Source organism: Lonchura striata, chromosome Z, assembly GCF_050655825.1.
Source record: "Lonchura striata isolate lonStrDom1 chromosome Z, ASM5065582v1, whole genome shotgun sequence".
Lineage (NCBI taxonomy): Eukaryota > Metazoa > Chordata > Aves > Passeriformes > Estrildidae > Lonchura > Lonchura striata.
In genome coordinates this window covers 84,134,309-84,156,536 of record NC_140740.1, presented here as the reverse complement: position 1 = coordinate 84,156,536, position 22,228 = coordinate 84,134,309, and the positions used below count along the sequence as shown (strand labels likewise).

Below are 22,228 nucleotides of genomic sequence, written 5' to 3'. Positions count from 1 at the left end.
TGAATTCAAAGTCCTATCTAGAACATTTCATGAAAATCCATAATTAGGCCAGCATGATAGTGGTGACTGGAGAAAGCATGGAAAGATAGAATAAAGAATGAGGGCTTTCTTCTTGATAGAGAAAGCTTGCTCCTTGAGGGCTGAAGATAGAACACAAAACAAGCCAAAATGGACCACAAAGCACAGGATGATCCTGAAAGTTGGTGTAAGAGCTGCTCAAGTTAGTAGGAGGTGATCAAGACAGCACTTAATTTCAGCTGCTATTTTATATTTGCAAGTCTTCAATGTGTTGAAGCAGCATTTCCTATCATGTTTAGGCAGCATTTCCTATAATGTTTTTTTTGTGTTTTTTTTTTTGTTTGTTTTTTGTTTGTTTGTTTGTTTGTTTTTGTTTGTTTGTTTTTGTTTTTTTGGTCTTTTTTTTGGTTTTGTTTTGTTTTGTTTTGGTTTTTTTTGGTATGGAAAATAATTTAATTTGTTAAAATAGGGGTAGTTGTTCTCTGATTTCAAAATTCTACAAAAGCTTTATCAGTACAAACCATTCAGTTTTTGTCACCGCAGGCCCCCAGCTGGGGAATAATTAGCATTGACTGCATGATTGTAGAAGGCTGATAAATTGCTTTATTCTATCATCTTATGCTATATTACACTATGCTTATTAAGAAACTCAGTAACCCTTCCAGCCTGTCAGATCCAGCTTTGACTTAATTGATCAATCAATCCAAACACCATCCACTGTCCAATCAAGAAATCACCCTTTGGTAAAAAAATTGCCATGACACATTCCACATGTGCACAACAGCAGGTGCAACAAGTGGAGAGAATTGTTTCTCATTCTTTGCTCTGATCTTCTCACAGCTTTCCCCAGGAAAATGCCTGGGAAAGTCTGTGCCTGCTCTCTGTGGCCAGAGAGCTGCTGCCACAAGTTTTTGTGCTTTGATCTTAAGGTTTGAACTTGTCTTTAGGCTCTAGTCCCTGAAGTAGCATCATGAGATGAAAAATCAAATTCTAGTAACAAAGAGCTAACTAACACTGTTCCTACAAATATAGAAATAAAGACCTAAAACTCTCTGTTCTAATATTTAATTTTGGCATCTAAAGTAGTTTGGATGCATAGGGTTCACTTTCCAAGAAACATTTTGAAATTATATATGATTTCTGGTTTTGATTCTGTGATTTTTTTTTTTTCTGATTGGAGACTCACAAAGTTGAAAATGTTAGGTTCTCAGGCTGCATGTGTGCTGGAGGCCTCTAAAAACCTGTTATTTAAGTGAAAAAGGGAAATAATTTCATAACTTCAGAATCTGGCTTTTTATTATTTGCAGCTCCTGAGCAGGTCAGGAGCTGCAAATAATTTCATGACTTCAGAAACTGGTGTTTTATGATAGAAAATCTTATTAAATGGGAAGTACCAGTCATTCTGTATTATTTCACATCTCTTCAGGAACAGATCTCCACCCCTAACACCATTCCTACAAGTCACCCACCTATATTGGAGAGTTAATAATCTTTGGGCAAATTATGGGGAACAGGTTATGCAGAATTTGTATAATGTATAACCAACAAAACTCAGAAGATGCACTTGGCAATTCACTGCACAAAATCTGTCTTATTCCTGCTGAGACAATGCTGAGACAAAGGAGATTGTGACTACCTGATATATCTGAGTAATAATGTTTAAGACTCAACTCATGCTTTATGCAAAGGATCGGATTTGTTTGACAGTTTTACACCCTCAGGCATGATTGGATTAATATTAGGAGGCGAGGTAATAGTAGTTTTTCTTCCTAGTGACTAACTTAGGTAATGAAAGGTAATACTATAACTTGGTGCTACATCATCTGGTCTAATTTTTCTATCAAAAACATCAGGTGTAATAAAGAGTTTTGTGGCTGCTGTAAAGGCCTTATTGCCTAGTGCAAATTGATTTTACAAGTGTATTTCTAGTGTTTTCTGGTTTCTGGCACACAGCTTAATATCAGTGGATGACCACATCTCAGTGACCAGAAATGAAGAAAAAGTTTGAAGCAATGATGGTGCGTGCTGCCCAGTTCTAGCCACACTGCCTCAGCGTGTCCCTATAATTTCATTGTCAAAATCCCAGACAGCAGCTTCATTTTCATCAGCAGGGTACAGTGCCCTCCTCCCCAGCCCCCAAATAAAAGCAATCATCAGCATCTCCACCACAAAAAAAACATAATGAAAAATAATCTGTAATAATCTTTAACCTACAAGCAATTTAGGGCTCTTTCTAAGCCTTTATGGTGTATATGAGATACCATCTGCAGACAGAACTAAGCCACAAAATCTGAATTGCCACATCAGTAACCATTAAACTTGAGTCCATTATTCTGCTGACATTATGACAGCATGAAGTGTCTCAGGTAAGACTCCAAGGAGACACACAGTCAGAAGAAACCCCTTCCCTAGAGTGTCTGCACCTCAAGCAGGTGACTCAGGATAAGTTTTACTGATACCAGGCGTGAGTTGAGCAAAACAGGAGACCTATGTTTCCTTAATGATGTGTCTGATGTATTATGGTATGCTGCAGCCTGAATGATTTCGTCCTTATTTCATTATAGACTCAACTGCACCAGAAAAATCTCCCCCAAGATAACAAAGTTACATTTCAAACCTCAAAACCAAGAACTATAGGATGGCTCTTGAGCTTTGTAGCACAGATTACTAAAATATACCTAAAGTTTCATAGAACAAAAAGAAAAGTTTACTTGATAACCTAGATATCTCCCACTGCCAGCAAGACAAATGCTAGATGCCAATAAGTCTTGGAAAAGGAGGAAAAAAACTGGAGAGAGAGTGCTTGCAACCTAGTAAAGATGAAAGACCTGTGAATTCAAACCAGGCATCAGGACATCTCTGAACTACTGAATTGACTACAGGAATTGGGGCACAGCTTTATTAATACTTGGAATACATAGAAGTGGGAAGAAATAATTTCATTATAAATGAAGAGGGTTAACGTTATATGCAATTCATTTCATATTGTGGTGGACACAGAAGAATATTATCTTCAATGGGACTTAATCTGCCATTTAATTTAATGGTAATACCTTGCAGCATACTCTGATCTTTAAGCTGTGTTGCTTACTGACTTGTTTTGAAACCTCTTCAGAGCGTGAAGAGTTCATCCTAATGAACCACCCTTCTGCAGCTCCTGACCTGATCAGAAAGGCTGAGCACAGCCCAGACAAGGGCTAGATATGTAGGAGCACACAAGAGAAGGATTTTGAGAGAATACAGACTTCTGCTGCTAATCCTGTTTCTGGGGACACTCCAGCTTGCTGCTGCTGTCATCTTAACATGGACATCACACGACAAGGACCAGTTAGCTTCACCTAGGCTGACACTCAATTTTCAGATATGAGCTGCAAAGTGAGTCATGTAAGGCTTTCCTGCCTGACAGCAATAAAAAAATGATCCTAAGAATGCAGAGCTGAGTTTAATAGGGAAGCACAGTTATCCCTAGCTCAGCCACATTCTCGTGAAAGCTCTCCTAACCCTATCCTCTCTCACAATGTCTTTCCCTTTGAAACCATGTTTTCATTCAGTGACCAGCGACAGAGAAGTCAGCTTTGTCTCCATTGCTGCTGTAGAACTGCTATCTGTCTGTGCATGGATCATCCAGGCCTGACAGCTCAGCCTTCTGTGGATAGTTATCAAGGGTAAGAAAGGTCTCTTGCAGTGGCACAGACATTTCTGCCTCACTTGAGGAGTGTAGCTAGTTAGAAACAGCTTAGAAGAGCAGTAGCCTGAGTGAAGTTCAAATGGAGAAGTTCCAGTCAGCAGAAACAGACATTCCTGTTACAGAAGGCAGTTCAAATAGCTCCATGGGATGAATCACAGTGACTCCTCTCACTACCTGGAGGGCTTTTTGTTCTCCACGTTTTCTCTCAAAGAAGACCAGGGAAACCAATTTCAGAGGCTTTGTTGATAACAGGAACCGTCACTCTGGCAACTTCCCTCTTACCTGTAAGGTCAGATATGTGGTCAGGGGAGAAAATTGTATCTCTTTGATAAGATTTATTCTTGACAAATCCATACCAGTTGCTTTCCATCCTTGCAGCATGCTTTTGAATGCTTCTAGATGGAATTATTTATAATGTGTCTAAAAATCTTTCCCCAGCTTCAAGTTGTCCCTATTGTCCCATTTTCCCTTTTTAGAAAGAAGTAAGATGCCTGAACTTCCTGGGCTCCTGGGAATTCCTTCAGTCTTTGTGACTCATTAAATATTGTATTTTGGCCTCATGTGTCCCTAGTAATAAATTCTGGTATTGAAGAATTGGATCTCAAGAGCTGCTTAAGGGATCTTGCTGCTCTGAGCAGCTTCTCCTCCAGTTAAATTAGTGATAGCTGGCTGTTTTGTATCCCAGGTAATTTTTAGTCCTCTGTGATTTAAAAAAATAATTGCAGAGCCATCAGATAGGGCAGCACTAGCAGTAGTGATGTGAATGAATCCCTTTGAGGTTATTCAGGCAGCCAGAGAGTCTGTCCTAACTTTCTTGCAGGCAGCTCTTTCTGGTGCAGCTCAGTTAGCAGGGACCTGTCACTCAGAGGCTTGTGCTGTAAGTCACTTCCTCAAAATTCACTGCATAATTGAATGTGCAGATTGATTCCAAGCTCTGGGATAAACTAAAGAAAGAAAGAACACCTGTGACTTAAAATACTGAAGCAGCATGTGTTTAATAAGTATCTCTGTGATTTCTTTTTCTTTTCAAGCTGTGACAGAATTTCCTTCTCTGCTCTGTTAATGCAACAGACTTCAAAGAACCCTAAGCCTTTCAGAGAGTCTGTTTTTGTCTTCAGCCTTTGATTCCTCTTCTACAAATTATCAGGACTGAAAGACTGTATATGTTAGGACAGTGACCACTGCAACATGATTTATTCACTATCCAAGCATGATGCTTAAAGTCAGGTCTAAATCAGTGCAACAGGACAAGGCATAAATCAAAATGTTACATGTGTTTTAATTAGACTTACAAAATATATGCAAGTTATCCAATAAAAGGATAATATAATAAATCTATACCCTTATCTATGTATGTTTTATTGTCTATTAAAGCCTGTACCTAACTTCATTACTGTGCACAAAGTGTCAGCTTTCCTCTTTGATGTGGATCTGCACAGGGGATCTAACAAGCTGCCACGCCCTCAACACAGGTAAAGTTCTGTGGGCAAAACTCCCATGGCTGAATAACCAGATTACATTTAAGGCATTAAATTATATACATGTGATACAGATGCTGACAAATCTTTTAACAGGTTGCTGAAATGTTCAAGTACCCTGTGCCTTGAAAACAGGAACCTCATTTCTAATTTTAATATATTTTCCAGCCACTGATTTCTTCTGGCAGAAGCCTTAGCCATGCAAATCTGTGGATACTATGAGCTGAAGTTCCTGGTTCCTGACCTTTTCACTAATTCAACTAGGAGGAAGAAACAGGTTTCTTCAGACTTAATTGAACTTTCTCTGTCCTCCCTTTTTCTCCTAGGTTTTACCATTTCCAGCAACTGTTAGAGTAGTGGGACTGCAATTTTAACCATAGTCTGGAAGACAGTGCTGGATACAACTCCCGATGGAAAGATATTCTCCCTGCAAAGAATACTCATGTCCCCTATAACTAAGGAGAAAATGAACTTGGAGTGATAATCTCCATCTCATTCTTTTGGGTTTAGTTTTTTTTTTTTTTCTTCACATCCACAAGAAAAAATATGTTTGTTTTCTTTTAATTGTATTTCAGATTCATGTGGAAGTTTCTATACAACCAATATTTAAAAACTATGAGTTTTTCCACTCAAAAGAAAAGGTAAAACCTTTATTTGATGTGTGTGTCATGTGTCAATGACACAGAACAGTGCATTATATTCAGTGGTCTCAATATTATCTCAAACTTCATCACCACAGAACAACATTCTCTCTTCTGTAAACGCAGAACAAAAAGTATGTTGCCAAAACTTTGAAATTAAAAAGCAATCTCAGAATTTTCTCAAATGACAAAATATATTCTGCAATTCTCATCATAGTACATAAGAAAAATACTTGTGCTTTTTGACAATATATCAAGACATGGAGAGACATTCACTTACATACAGATCTAGCTCCAAGAAGCAAAGCATGGATGGATGGATGGATGGATGGATGGATGGATGGATGGATGATGGATGGATGGATGGATGGATGGATGGATGGATGGATGATGGATGGATGGATGGATGGATGGATGGATGGATGGATGGATGGATGATGGATGGATGATGGATGGATGATGGATGATGGATGGATGGATGGATGGATGGATGGATGGATGGATGGATAGATGGATGGATGATGGATGATGGATGGATGGATGGATGGATGGATGGATGATGGATGGATGATGGATGGATGATGGATGATGGATGGATGGATGGATGGATGGATGGATGGATGGATGGATGATGGATGATGCATGGATGGATGGATGGATGGATGGACGGACGGATGGATGGATGGATGGATGGATGGATGATGGATGGATGATGGATGGAAGGATGGATGGATGATGGACGAATGGACGGATGGATGGATGATGGATGGATGGTGGATGATGGATGATCGATGGATGGATGGATGGATGGATGGATGGATGGATGGATGGATGGATAGATGGATGGATGGATGATGGATGACTGTATGAAGGAATTATTTTGTGAACTATTGACAAATAGGATGGGAAGATGGAGATGAGACCATGAGAAATGCCTGCAAAATTTCAGGAAGAGATAAAGTAACAAAGTAAAATTTCTTTCTCTGCATCCAAGACTGCATAAAAATGTTTTATTCATATTATGACGAGGCTGGGACCAGGACAATTCCAGACTTACATTGAACCCAAAACTTGTGTCACCAAATCTTAAAAATTGTGTTTTCTCTGAGCACCGTACACACAAACAAAAGACATAAACTTTAAAACTATATCTCATAAAACACTTGGGATTGTCATGGAAATATGACCACAGAAGTTTTGAAATGTGGATCAAAGTCTATTCTGCAAAATTCAGCCTTCTCCAGGAAAATGTAGGACAGAGGACTCTGATCTAAGGACACTAAGACAGTAAAGCACAAAGTATTAACTTAATCTAATATTTGCAAAGAGATTAATTTTAGGTGTAACAACAAGTACAAACAGGAGAAATCTTGTCTCAAGCATAATTGGAGAAGTAGTTACTTGTACTTTTCATTATCTAATCAAACCCAAAGGATCATACAAAGAAAAGACAGGGAAAAGAAGGGAAGGGAAGGGAAGGGAAGGGAAGGGAAGGGAAGGGAAGGGAAGGGAAGGGAAGGGAAGGGAAGGGAAGGGAAGGGAAGGGAAGGGAAGGGAAGGGAAGGGAAGGGAAGGGAAGGGAAGGGAAGGGAAGGGAAGGGAAGGGAAGGGAAGGGAAGGGAAGGGAAGGGAAGGGAAGGGAAGGGAAGGGAAGGGAAGGGAAGGGAAGGGAAGGGAAGGGAAGGGAAGGGAAGGGAAGGGAAGGGAAGGGAAGGGAAGGGAAGGGAAGGGAAGGGAAGGGAAGGGAAGGGAAGGGAAGGGAAGGGAAGGGAAGGGAAGGGAAGGGAAGGGAAGGGAAGGGAAGGGAAGGGGGAAATTCCAGTGTTCTGCTCTCCCTTTACCTAGGTCAGCTATTGGCTGTGCCCTTTAAAATCTTTCCTTTCCCTTCCATCTCACTTGGAAATAGTGTACTTGAATTTAACAGTTTATAAGCAACAAAGGCAGGACATCCAGCTCCTGAAGCAGATGGGAAGGAAGGTAACAGTGCATGAGCCTGCAAGATTTCTTCTCTTGCCATGTGTTCTAATTATCCTTGGTGCTATATGCAAACAGGAAAAAATTGGCTCCCTGAACAATACCTGAAAAGCTATTGCTTTTCAGCAATACAGATGGATCATATTGAAAATGTGTTAAGTTTTTACAGTATCATTCAAAGAAATACTAGACTCTAAGCTAAACAGGGAGCTCTTCCATGGGCACAAAGATTTTAGTGAATTCAACAATTAAGAAGAGAGGTTATTTTGAAGTCAGAGGGGTAACTTCATAATGTGTATGATAGGCAGAAAAGCAGCCTGAATTTCACAGTTTAAACCCTATAGCTTCTTAAAGGCCTGCTGATGGTAGAGCTAGTACAGCTCCAGTTTCTGCTGCCTCAGTTTCCATGTCGTGGCACGCATGTTTCCTAGATGGATGTTAACTTGGCTATAAGTCATCTTGGAAGCAATATGTGCTCTGGATTTTGGCATCACCCTAACAGAGGATCCTGTCCGTACCTAGGTAAAATGCTTCCCTCTTTCACTGCAAAGCTGCTGGATCCTGAATACTGAACAGTAGAGAGCTGACACCACATTTGCACATTTCAAAACTCATTCACCATGAAACTACAGCATAGGTAGTACCTTCAGCACATTTCTTTGGTTTCTCTTAGTTGACTATTAAGGCCAAAAGAGAAAAAATGAAAAAATGAAGCTCGTTTCCAGTCCTTTAATGTTCTTTTACTCCTCACAAAGGTAACGATGAAATAATTTTGCTGCTTCACTGTTAAATCCTCCTTGAGGACCAGAATCAATTCCCAATCCCAGCTCCCATCTTCATTCTCTTTTAGCCAACTCCAGAAATGTATGAATATTAAATGAAAAACTAATTGAAGGCAAATGGCAATGATGTTGATTGAGTAATCCAACAATATGCTGATAAAACTCTGCTGTAAGACCTAAAGGAAACTTAATGAAACAAAAACAACCTTTATTGTTATTATGTCCCAGGAGGATCATTTCTTGGTGAATGCTGCCATTCCTCTGTACAAAATATTCAACAAAAAGATCTGCTTCCACATTCTCAGGAAAATTAATCCTGAGCCTCTCTTGAGACTGGAAATGATGCAGCATTGAAAGTTAGAGCAAAGTAGGCTTCATGTCCTGTAGAGTTGCTTCTCATTGAATGCCATGGATTTATTTATGTTCAGGTTCCTCAGCTGGTCCCAAAGCTGAACTTCATTCCCCCAGTTCCTGTCTTGAGGTTCAGGGGCTTTAGAAATGTTGGAAGACAGTTTAACATTTAAAACTAAAGCTAAAATAATTGCTGAGTTACTCATCTTCTTTGCACTGATTGTCACTAATTGTCCTGTCTTATTTATTGAGGGGGCATATTTTCCTTAATCTTCCTTTTCTATCCAACACACCTGTAGAATCCCTTAGTATTCCTTGAATCCCTCAACAACTGCAGCTACAACTGTTCCCTTCTCCATACATCTAGACAGTGTCTATATTCTTCCCAGGATGGGTATCTGTCCTTTGCACTTCTGTCTTTAGTTGGGAGGCCAAACTGAGTTGTGCTGGCCTCCTGCCTTCCTCTCCTGGTTACCTATAGGGAAACAAGACCTTTTGCAGTCTAAGAAGAATGTCCTTAAGGAGCTGACAGCAATTTTTAACTCCTTTATCCCCTGAGGGCAATTTCCCAGGATCTCATTGCACTAATTCTTCAAAATTTTGCTTTCCTAAACATGAGGATTCTTCATCTGGCCCATATCCCTCAAGACTGTAAATTCAATCAAAGAATGATCAATTCGGGACAGGCTGACACCAATTTTGGCATCTCTAATTACTTCATCTAAGCTGGTAAGTAACATGTCTGGTAATACTGCTCCTCTGGTTGGGCTATCACTTGGATTAATAAATTATCCTCAAAACATTCCAGGAGTCTCCTGGCCTGTTTACAGCTTGCTGTGTAGTTTTCCAGTAGATGTCAGAGTAGTTGAAATCCCCCATCTGGATCAGAAGCTGGAGTGTGACTCTTCCTGTAGCTGAAGTAAAAACACTTCATTAACATCCTCCTCTAGGTCTGGTGGCCTGTAGTAAACATCAGCCATGAGATTTCCCTTGTTAGTTTGACCCCAATTTTTACCTATATATTTTTACCCATTTTACCTGTTCATTGCTGGTTTTCCATGGCAGCTCTCTGCAGTTCATCCATTTTCCACACAGAGGTAACATCATTCCCAGTGCTGCCCACTCCTCCCTCCTTGCCTGTCCCTTCTGGAGGGTTTATAGCCCTGATGCAGCGCTCCAGCCATGCAGTTTGTCCCTCCACACCTCAGTGACAGTGATCAGACCACAGTGTTCCAGTGCAGCTCTGGGCATTGCTGCATGGGCACTTGACCTGTGCTACAGATTGTCTCACCTCTTCAGATGAATAGTCCCCAGTGTCTCTGAGGCATTCCACAGGTGTTTCTGTGTTGTTTCTAATACATTAGCAGCCCCTAGTTTTTCTCGATTGTTCAAAATCCCCTTCCCCAGTAAATCTAATTTAATGCTCTCCATTTAAACCTGGACAGCTTGCTGGTGAGCAACCTTCTTCCCCACTTTGTCAGGTGACTCTCACAAGATCACAACAGACCCAGCTTCCAAAGGCAAGTCCATGATGGTGGAAGCCAAAACCTTGAGTATGGCATCAGCCACACAGCCAGGCATTCACATTTCAATTTGATTCCTCTCTCCTGAACTCTTTGTCTGCCTGGGAGGACAGAGGAAAACGTGACCTGTGCTCCAGGGGATTTGATATTGCTCTGAGGGATACACAATCTCTTCTGAGTCCTCAGAGCTGTCCTGCCACAGACCCTACATAGGGTTGTATTGAAGCAGATGGTAATTTTTAGGGTTCAGTGGGTTCAGCAGCCTTGCAGTGACATTGTGAATGCAATCTGTAGATAGGAAGTGAACTTCTCTAGAGAAAAATCTGGATGAGAAATAGGTGCTTTGGCAGCTCACAGCAAGGAATCTCCAATTACATCTTTTTCTGAAGCTACTGTTTCTCACACGAGTGATGGAATTGGATGGTTGGGGTTTCCTGGATCCTGCCCATTATTACTGTGACCTTCTCTACTTGTGCATGCCCAGAGCATGGTATCTGTTGTGTAGAGACACTTCAGGGGAAGATTCTCCATGCTGAGGAAATCGTGCAATCTCCTTTATCTCATGAGTTACCAGTGTCAGAAGGTTTGAGGTTAGACTCCCTTGTACAGCCTCAATGCAGGATGGTTGGACAGTCTAGGACAGCACAAGATACCAGTTATTGGCTTCTCCCTCACCTTCCCAGGCCCTCTACTGCCTGTTGAACTCCTCCTGTAACAGAACAAATTGTCTGAATTGTTCTTCCAGCTGGGTCCACTTGCAGCAAGTGCCTCCACTGGTTGGGATGGATGCTAGAGAGATTTTCAGGTATTGGAGCAACAACAGCTACTCTGGACAGGTACTTCAGTTTTTGGCACGTCTCTTTGAGTGGAGATATCAACACAGGTGTAATGTTTCTGCTTTGGTTTCAGCCTCAGCCTTGCAGTTGCAGGAAGTGGGCACCATTTTCTTTCCATGGTCAGTCTTGTTACAGATTACAGGGGGAAAAAAAAAAGAAAAGCAAACGACACACACTTGGAAAAGACAATTTTTTTGAAAGTCTTTTGAAAGACTGTCTTCTTGTTGTTAAAATTTGCTGTAGACCTCAAGTTTCTGTGGAAATGCATTTCCAAATTGAGGAAGTTGCAGTTCTGAAATTCTGTTTCTTTTTTTGCACTTGCATAGTTTTTCTAGCAGAACTATGGACTATGTTTTGTTCCAGAAGCATCTGCTCCATATTTTTATGCATGTATTTAATTTCATAAATACTCCTCTGTTTAACAGGGAAATGAGAAGTCATGAGACAAATAAACCTCAGCAGATAGAAAACAGTGGCAAAATCCCAGAAGTCTAAATATTTATATTAATGTATTTTTAAAACCTTTCTAAGGGAGAGTGGAAAAATAAAAATTACAGCAAACTCTGGAACTCCAGCTTTAATTTTCTGCAATTTCTTTCCTGTGGAAATGTTGCTTTGCAGACCAGGTTCAACAAGAATGCAGAAACATTATTAAGACATTGAAACTAAAGCTCAGAAATAAAAAATAGGAGCTGCCCCATTGTGAGACTCAGAAAAGGGCTAAAACACTGTTAAAGTCACTGTTGGCACCTCTTCTTTGTGCCAGTCGATATCTAGTGTAAAGCAAATCAAGTTTGATTACTCAGTACCTTTCCAGTATTTGCTTTCCCTTTTCTCTTTCCCCAAACAACATGTGCTTCATGACATTTTGCTATGAAAGCAGTTTGTAGTATTTTCACGTATAAAGTGACAACTGGCATCTTCTGCCAGCTGTCATCTTTTCAAGGAAATACGAAGCAGAGCAGGAAAGATCCAGCACCTATTGGTGCACTGTGGCTTGCTTCTGTCAGTAATGCAATGTTGGCAACATACAGTAACTTGGCCAAGGTCAGAAGAATTGGGCTTTATAAGAAAAAAAAGAAAACCAACAAAAAAACCCCCAAAAAACCACAACCAAAAAGAATTAAGGAGTTAGCACATATTTGAAAGACAGTGACATTATACCCTGGGAAAATACTGAGTATAAAAGCTGTTTCTCCAACTGTCTTAAAGTAACTCAGTTCCTTGCTTTTTATTCTTTGGTTAAGAGGAAAACAGAAAGCAGTGCTCGTGATCATGGCATAACCAGAGACTCACAGTTGTCCTGATGCACAAAGAGAAATTAACACAAGGAGTGACAATCCTGTTACCAGATTAATCAACTCATCTCAGTTCTTCCATGACCCTCAGGACAGTTAGCCTTGTGGCGAAAAAAAAAAAACACTTATCTTACAGTATCTTACCTCTTTTTAACAAAACTCATACACAAAATCCAAGGTAAAAGTACCATTTTCATATGGTGTGAATTCCCATCTCTGGGTCTTTACTCACTCCAGCATGGGCCCAGTGTCTTATGAGACACAAGCGCCAGGAACAAATCTGGTTGCCTTCCTTCTGTTTCTCTATCTCTGTTGTTCCCATTTGAGCAGAAGACTTGGTCATCACAAACCAGAAATCTTTCAGACAAGTGTTGTGAAGAGAAAGAACAAAAGGAAGCAGTGTCCAAAAAGGGTGAGTAAAAGACAGTTGTATCCATGTGATATGTGTGAGATTTACTGGTGACTTGAATGTTTGACTAATGGTCCAGACTTAGAAAAGAACTTCTATAGAAAACTAGATATTTTCCAGGTATATTGATGAAAAGATCATGGTATTTTGGATAATGATAAAAAAAAAGATAACTGGGCTAAAGCTACAGATGCAAGAAAATCATTGAATGTCACTGACCTTGAACTTAGCAAGATTTTCAACACGGTTTATTACAATACTCTTTTATCAAGACAGAACTTAAAGGTTTAGTCAGGTAGATAATTGTCTGGATGAAATATTGAGAGGATCACTGGGTTCAAAATAAAGTGGCTGATGTGTATTCCACTTAGGCATAATGACAGGTGGCTTTTCTCAGGGATTTTTCCTGGGCCCTATCTGATATTTGGTATTATTATCTATGACCTATACAAGTAGACAATGCATCTCATTACATCTGAGGATGACCCCAAATTGGAGTGGTAGCTCATATATTTGAAGGCAGACCTTTCATTCATAGAGACATAAATAAGCCAGAGAAATGGGCTTGCAGAAACATCATGAAATTCAGCAAAGAGAAATGAGGAGTCCTGAACCTGTGAAAAAAGCTTGTTCAGCCTGGAGAAAAATATACCTTTGGAGGCACCTCATAATTGCATTACAGTACTTACAAGACCATAAAGAGGACACAGCAAGTCTCTTCAGCAAGTCATGTATGGAAGAAGAATCAGAGACAGTTCTCAAAAATTAAGTCAGTGGAGGTTCAGATAGATATAAGGAAAAGAAATGGAAGAGTTTTCCTGCATAAAATGTCCAATCTTCATTTTTGGAGGTTTACAAGACTTTTTGGATAAAGCCCTTGCAACCTACTCTGAATTCAGTATCAGTCCTGCTTTAAGGATGATATTGGATTATAAACCTGTGATCAAATGTAGGGATCTCACAAGGAATGAGAAATAAACAATATCTATTATCTGGCTTCCTGATTTCCCAGACACTGAGGAGCCTCATCAGCCTGTCCAGCCTTACACAAGCTTTGTCATTCTGACAAGGATCAGAGCTATTCCTCCCTCTCCTGAGAAACCCCCAGAGTGGAATCTGTGAGGTGGAAAGGTTTTTTTCATGGTTTTGCATGAAGAGGTAGGATACTCAAAGTCCAAAGAATGCTCTCTACAGGGACCTGCCATATCCACCACACCAGATCCAAAGGTTGCCAAGCCTACCAAATGTTATTGTCCACATACTGTGGCAAATGATAACTGCAAATTCCACAGATCACCTGACTCAGTTGTAAGATGCCTCATCCTTTATGTGCAGAACAGCAGAGGTTCTTGCCTCTTTGAATCAACATATGACATTTTGTAGGTATCTTTGCCAAGAAGGGTTTTGTAAGGAAACAATACTGAAATATTGAAGCTGAAAAATTAATTTTCATTTAGGGCTGAGCTCCAGCTGCCATTTTGCAATGGAATGTATATGACAACACAAATTGAGGGAGGAAAGAAATATTTAACAGTTGATCAGAACACCAGGAACTTGAATTAAACACCTTGGAATTAACTCAAAGGTCTTCCATCTCAGAGTGAATACTTGTGCTTCAGCACAAGGCAAAGAGTTAGTAACAACCAGACTTTATACAGGCCAAGAGAATTTATTGCTGCAGTAAGATTGTAAGGTATGGTGAATGATGCAGTAAGTGATTATGTTTGCTCTCTTTAGTCATAGATACTGTGCTGCAGTAGGTCTGAGCTTTGCTGTAAAGAAACTGAAGCCAGAAACATGTCAAGCATACAAAAGATTTCGGGTTGATGGGGTAGAAGGCAGGGAACAAAATGAGAAATGAAGAACAGAGCTTTGCCATCTTACTCGTTATGTGCAACTACTGACATTTGAAAATTCAGTCACAGAGAGAATCTCTGCAACTTCTTCTGTAAACACATGTAATTAGGAGTTTATATTGTGCCCTGAATACAAAGCCCCTGATGTGATCAGTGAAAATCAAACTCATCCCCATCTGAGACAATCAATTTTATATCTTAGAACTAAAAAGACCTCACAAAATAAGGAAGCATTTCAGACTCACAAATTTTTCCTTAAGTCAGCCGCTTATCATATTTATGGCTACACTTAAGACTCAGTTGCCTCTATTATTTATGTTAAATCTGCTAATGACAGTGTAATGAGTTGTGTACAACTCAAAATTGGAACTCATTTTTCAGGGGAAATGAAAGACCAAGTGTATCCATGTTTCATTCCTTAAGGAGCTATAAAAACCACTCAATATTCTAATAAAATTAAAGAAAAAAAGAAGGGAAACAGATAGAAAAAAAATAGAGAAAAGACCAGGGCTTCATTAGGGAAGTTCACCATAGTACACCACATAGTCAAAAACTTGTGGAAACAAACATGATGAGAACAAAGGACCATCTGAAGTGTCCCTCAAGTGTACCTGCACTGCATCTGTAGCATTACAAATCCCTTTCAGAGGTTTATGTGGCAGATGGGTGAAAAGCAAGGCTCGTTTAAGCCCACAAACTCTATTTTAGTAAAAATAGAGCAAAGCCACACTGTGTCCAGTAGGACACCATGAGAGGTATCATTCTTAGCATAATCTCTGAAGGTAAATAAAGAGAAATTACGGGTTTTTTTAAACAGGCTTCCTTCAAGTCACAACAAGACTTATGTGCGCCTCTATCTGGCCTCCATAATTTCCTAAAAGCTCATTAAAATTAAATGTCATAGGAGTATTCATTTCTATCAGCAGTAAAAAAATAAGTATTAAAATTATTAAGTGAAGTAAATTATCCATGCAGATTTATACTAATTTGACTAGAAGTATACTCTTAATTTCTCTGAGGTAGACAATAAAAATTGAGATTCAACAGAACCAACATCCTATGCTAGTGTCTACTTCTTTATCTCCTATTGCATCTCTGCAGAGGATGAATGATTAATTCACTGAAATTTTTTGGTTTATTTGATTTTCCCTGACTGATTTTTATGTGGAGGGAATGGAGAAAGTGAGTCCACTCTCTACTGGAATCTAAAGTCATTTCTCTTCCATACTGTGTAGAAATATCTCCCACTGAGTTAGACATTTTTAAAATACAGCCTTTTGACCCCCATTTCATATAGTATTTTGTTAAAAGCTACAGCTGTAGGAAAAGGCTTTCAATCTTACCAGAACTCTATGTATTTGTTCTTACTTTGTGACTGGGGAGGGAAAGTGCAAGAAAAAAAATGGTTTTCAACCAGACGCTCTTCTCCTGAACTATGGAAACATTTTTATTTTTTAAATAATGGAATCATTCTTAATGGAGACATTTGGAAGGACCATGGGAATGCCCTGTACCTAACTTGTTCCTTTTATAACACAAACTGCCACTTGCAGCTTGCCATAGTTTTGCCCCTTCCCTGTAGGTTCCAGTCAGATGTCGCTGTTCCTTGCTGGTAGAGGAGCTTTGAAGCAGAGAGAAGGTGAAGGAGGGAATGCAGCATGTGAGGAAGGGCTGCACTCTCACAAAAGTGCTGCATACATGAAAGCTGTGCCCTGCATAGCCAAAATCCACCTCTGTGTTCAGTCATCATTCTGGAAGCCTCTCTAGTTATGGTCTCATCTGAGGCAAAAGCAAAAGTGGTGTTTGCTGATAGCCAGTTTGATGGCCTTGTTTAGATGCTTTCATGAGTGTCTTTGTCTTCTAAAGCCCCCAGACCTAAATGGTTTTGTGACCAAACACATCCTGATTTCCACTGGGTATCTTACAATGCAGTATCAGGCTTTCTGTTCCGAAAGGGTGGCTTCCAGAAATTGTCCACCTGTCAAAAAAGCCAGCAGAAGGTTCCTTTCATTTCCCTCTTCTTTTAAGTTTATGTCAGGCAGCACAAATAAAGGAGATGAAGTTTTCTCTAATCTCTGCAACTCACAGGAATAGAAAAATATTTTAATTCAGTAAGGAGCATATCACAGGTCTGAAGGAGTTAAACGGGTCAAAGTTTTGAGTGTCTGAGGAGAAGTATCCCAGTCAGTGATTTATTTTTAAATTTGGTCACTGCTCAGGCTCAGATGTAGAAAATTAGGTAGGCAAGTTTGGATATAATAGGGAGCCACAGTGAGGGGAGCTGCATGCATCCTTTGACAGGCCCCACCTGTTCCACTCTTTTGTACCAGAGGAAAAACCTCATTCCAACACAAACTGGAACACACAGTGTACAAACAGGTCTGTCCCACATGAAAGTAAGGTACTGAACAACAAGTTCAGATACTTTCCTCAAAGCATTTGGCTTTTTCCTTTCCTTTGTAAAAATTCTGGTCTAAAAGAAAGCAAAGAGTATTTCAACCCATATGTGGGTTGAAAGAGTGTAAGTGTTTGGATTGCTTCAGAGGATGGCTAAAAATTATCAGAAGAATCATGAGAAAATATTTAGAAGGTTCCTGTATGAAAGACAGAAGGAGATTCTTTAATGAAGTTTGTAGCAATAGGACAAGAGGTAATGGTATTAAGCTAAAGGAGGATGGATCCCAGCTAAATACAAGGAAGAATTATTTTTCTGTGAGGGTGGTGAGGCATGGGAACAGAGAGGTGCTGGATACCCCATCCCTGGAAATATTCAAGGTCAAGTTGGATGGGGCTCTGAGCAACCTAATTTAATTGAAAATGTTTGTGCACTGCAGAGGAGTTGTACTAAATGAACTCTAACAACCCCTTCCAACAGATTCTATGATTACAATATTCTATGTAAACACAACTGTAATGTTTGTTACCATGAAAATTTCATTATGAACAGAAGGAATATTTCCAAGTGACTTTTTACCAGAAATAAAAGTTACTACTATCAAGGGTGGTTTTTTATGGAGTAGAAAGGAATTAAGTAAATGAAAACAGATAGAAATAAATGGAAGAAAGTTCTATCTAGCAAAAGGTACCATAATTAACTCCCTAAAAGTGTATAATGAAAAGAATAGCTCATAAAAGCTATTTCAATTAAAATATTCCCCTTTTATTAATTGAGCATTAAACTAATGTACTTTCAATCACATATTTAATTTGCTTTGCCCTACCCTACCTTTCCTTTCACCAGAGCATAAAATATGCATTTCTAGCACAGACTGGTTCTCTTGAATGTACTAAAAGGACTTTGTGATTTTTCTGGCAACATAAAAAAATAAACAGGCATCCAAATATACTTGCTACCAATGGTAGCCTCTTTTCTTGTTTAGGACATTTATCCTTATATGAATTATTCATGTCCTGTTGCTTAAAGATAACACAGCTTTTTGCAAAAGAGGCAACATTGAAAACTCACATTAGAACCCTCTGATTGCAACAACTTCCCCCCGAAACAGCATCCTCAAAGGAAAGGCCTTTGGAGCTGTTTTGAATATTCCCCATGATTGAAAAACAGCACAAGGGAGAGATAAAAATCCTCATATTCTTGTGCTTATAACTAGGCTCTCAAAAAATCACATTGCCATTTCAATTTTGTACCTGCAAGTATGCTAAAATAATGATCAGGTACATTTAAATAGGTTTTGTGGGATTCTACTTTGATATAATGTCTTGGCTTAGATGTCTCATAGACATAATTAATTTCAGAATTTGACCATAATCTGATCTGATGCTTTCTTTTCTGTTCTAATTCTCTGCTCTTTTTTAAAATGGGGGGAAAATACTACATTTTCCAGCTTATATTTTATAGTCTTTGCTCTTTTTTAAACATGTCTCTTAAAGACTACCATTAAGTTTTCACATTTAATACAAAAGCAAGCACACTAACAAGGTAATAGTCTATTTATTTCCTCTCCTTGGCAACTGATGGATCACAGATTAAATATTTTTTAAAGATTTAGCAGCCAAATAAATAGAAAATCCCTTCTGAATGTGTTATGTAAACAATAATTGAACAAGAAATGTGCAGATCAGAAGCTGCACATACATCTTATTTTGATCTGTCCATTATGTTAGAAGTGCAAGACTGGCTCTTACTAGCTTTAAAAACAAACGATATATTAGAAATATATTTTTCTGCAGAATCCACAGGAGAAATCATCACTCTGCAGTCAGATCTTGTCTCCCAACCCTTTTAGCAGTGGACTAAAAGGTTCTTATTCCATTCCAGGTAAAGCCAGCCAAGATGCAGGTGGTTATTTGTTTATAGTGCCAAGTAAAAGGGGCCTGTCTATTTCTTGGATGATTCCGGTCTTAGAAGGATATGTTTCCTGCTACTGTCTAACCTTTAAAAAAAAAAAAAAATCAAAACAAAACAAAAGGCCCAGCAGAATCTGAGAACAGCCTTTCCTGTGGCTAACCAAGCACCCATCTGCCACAGGACCTGCCCTACGAACTGGTCACATCAGAGATTTTACAAAAACAAAGTAAGTATAACATTATCCTCCCCTCTCAGATATGTGGCTTCTATCTTCAGCAATCCTAAACCTCTGCACCTCAGCAGTGGGTTTCAGGGGCTTCTGCAGATTTCTTTCTTTGGAGAAGCTTATTTCTGGTGAGAAATGTAGCCACCATCCTGGATTTTATTCCTTTTATTCACATAGCAGTACTCTTTGTATGATCATTTGAGGTAGGGGTCTGCTTGACATAATTATCCATACTCATGTGTAAAGGGGCATAGTTGTCTATAACTGGACTTATTTGCATTGATGTCTGTGACAGAAGTCCTTGTCTAGACATGCCACTTTCCATGTGGGGAATGCAATAGGAGAAGGCTGAATGGTAAATTTGCTCATAGAAGAGTAGAACAGAAGCATCTCTGCTGCTCTTGGAGAGATAGAGACCCATCTGCTTTTAAATATAGCTGTTTAAATATATCAAAACATTTTGTGCTGTCCTCATTAGGAGCACAGTGACAGATTATAAATATCTGAAACCAATCCTAAAACAGGTTACCTCAACTTATAAAAAGCTACCTTCCAGTGATTTCTTCTTGGGCTTTAAGAGAGCAAGATCCTACAAAGATGCTTCAAGAGCAATATCCCTTGATGTCCTGACAAGAGAAGTTAGCAGGTATGCAAAGAATGTGCTACGACAGTGGTCTGCTCCACAGTGCCCTCCTCATCTGCTTCCAGTCCAAATACCCCCACAGAGTCTTATTGCCTTCAAGTAGTTCTGATCAACAAGTTAGTTTGAAGGTGTTATTTTGAATATGCCATTTTCACCCATCATTCCCATCAGTAATGATTAAGGGTGTGTGGAAGAAAAGAAGAGATTTTTCTGACCTCAAAACCACTACCATTATGCTCTTCACCCTGCCAAACTAGCTATTCATCATCGTGGTGCCATAGCACCAGCCCTACCTAGCCCTGAGAAAGATACAGGAAAAATTTACAGATTCCTGTTGGATTTTCCTGATGAAAGCCATGTTGTTCAGATAAAACACCCTCAGCTGTCTTAATGAGCAGGAATTTCTTTCTCTGTGTCAGCTGCCTATTTTGTGCTGCTGCTGGTCTCTCCTTCCTTTCACCAATACCGTAGGCTACCATGAAAGGTAAATCTTGGGGCTTTCTGAATAGTTTTTTCAAAAAATACAGCATGCAAACTGCTCTGGGGCAGCATTCTAATGTATATAAGAAAGCTGCCAAAGCCAGTCCCTTTCTCTCCCACCTGACTGGCAAGCAGAGGGTTGATTTTCCTCCTAGCCCTGTGGCTCTTACAGAAACATTTGCAAAGAACACGATCTGCTGACAAACAGCAAAACAGGTTTAATCCTGCCAGTGAGCACTGTGCTTGTTCAACCAGATCTAACTGCAGCTTTTGAAAAGCTCAGCATCTCTGCAGTGTAGTCTTGCAGTCTTACACTGCAGCCTCCAAATTCTGCATTGAGCGCTGATGACCGCGCACTGCAGTGTGACGCACTCCCACCACGCTGCTGCAGTCTGTGCAGACTGGGTAAAGGACAGCAGCAAAACAAGAGCTTCTGGCAGAGCTCAGCATCCCAGTGAGCTTCAAGGGCATTGCCTTCTTAAAGGCAGAGCTTAATGTTTTCAATGCAGAACTCCATACTAGAATGGCTCTGCTCAGATTTCAGTTGCGACAAAGTGAAGCCTGTTTAAGGATTAACCCTAAGATGGCAGTGGGAACTTTGGAAGCTCAGTGCTTGTGTTTATCCCCACATTTTTTTCTGATGGAAAGAAGTTCCCAACAAACTTTTTCAGCACTGAATAGCTTTGCACTCCGAATAGCATGTGAAGTTTCAGGACCTATGTCATACATCCAGCCAAACTAGGGCACCAAAGTAAAAAGGTAAAAAGTTAAAAGGGTAATCACACATGAACAATTTGCCATTTCAACCCCACTTTGACTCACCTTCACAGTGCAGCATTTCTATGTCAACTGGCAGGGTTGTGCTGTGGAAGATAAACCAGATGGTGCATAGTTCAGACTGTAGAAGCAAGCCTAGGACTGAAACTTGAACACTGTAGTTGTTCCTTCCTCAGCTTTTCAAAAGATAAGTTTCACTGGTAGAGCATAAATGTTTCACACAGAGCAGATAATAAACAGAACAGAAGCAAAATTCAATAAATATCCCAAGGCATAACACTTCTAAGGAAACACAAATATTATTGAAAGACTTACCTGTTCTGGATTGAAAAACCTGAATACACAGCTACAAGCATGAAGAGCCCTGAAAGAAATACTGGGACATCCAATCACATGAACTTACCTAAAGCCTCTTTACTGCATTACAGGAAAAATAGACTCACTGAACCTTCATCTTCCATTAAGGTCGGTGGCATTAGCATTTATTAACTCATGTGGTTTGACTCTAATATTATTACAAAGAGAATCAAAAAGTGCAGAATAAAAGAACACTCAAAGCACACTCTAAACTCGGTGTTGCCACTCTGTCTGCTTACAGTGAAAGAAAAGCACTCTCCTCTATAACAAAGGACAGAGACATTTCCTTTGGGGAGGTTAAGGTTCCAAACACTGCTACAGTTAAGGGGTTTTGACTAAAAATACTCATTCTTGGCATTCCTTCCTGTCTCTTAATGCTGAGTTGGGTCTGGTAACAAGATGTGAGGGAGTAGTCAGGCACTTTCAGGAATACTACCCAAAAAATTGATTTATCTTATAATAGCTCTTGGCATTTCAATACCTCCAGCTAGCACTATTTCTGGAGATATTCAATAGTGCTGCTTTAGTATGCTCAGAACAGAAGAATGTGGCAAAGTGAATGCTTGGAAACTGGGGGAAACA

At 39.6% G+C, this 22,228-nt stretch overlaps 1 long non-coding RNA gene across 3 annotated transcripts in view; it reads right to left on the bottom strand.

Moving 5' to 3' along the window:
- LOC110472308 (uncharacterized) overlaps positions 1-21,877 on the bottom strand; it is a 34,503-nt gene extending 12,626 nt beyond the window's left edge. For 2 of the 3 annotated variants that reach the window (XR_014951283.1, XR_014951284.1), the window contains exon 1: positions 21,693-21,877. This is a non-coding gene — a long non-coding RNA (uncharacterized LOC110472308). Of the gene's footprint in view, positions 1-21,334; positions 21,596-21,692 lie in introns of those variants that run through there. The other variant, XR_014951282.1, reaches the window with a different exon arrangement.
- Positions 21,878-22,228: the final 351 nt, after the last annotated feature.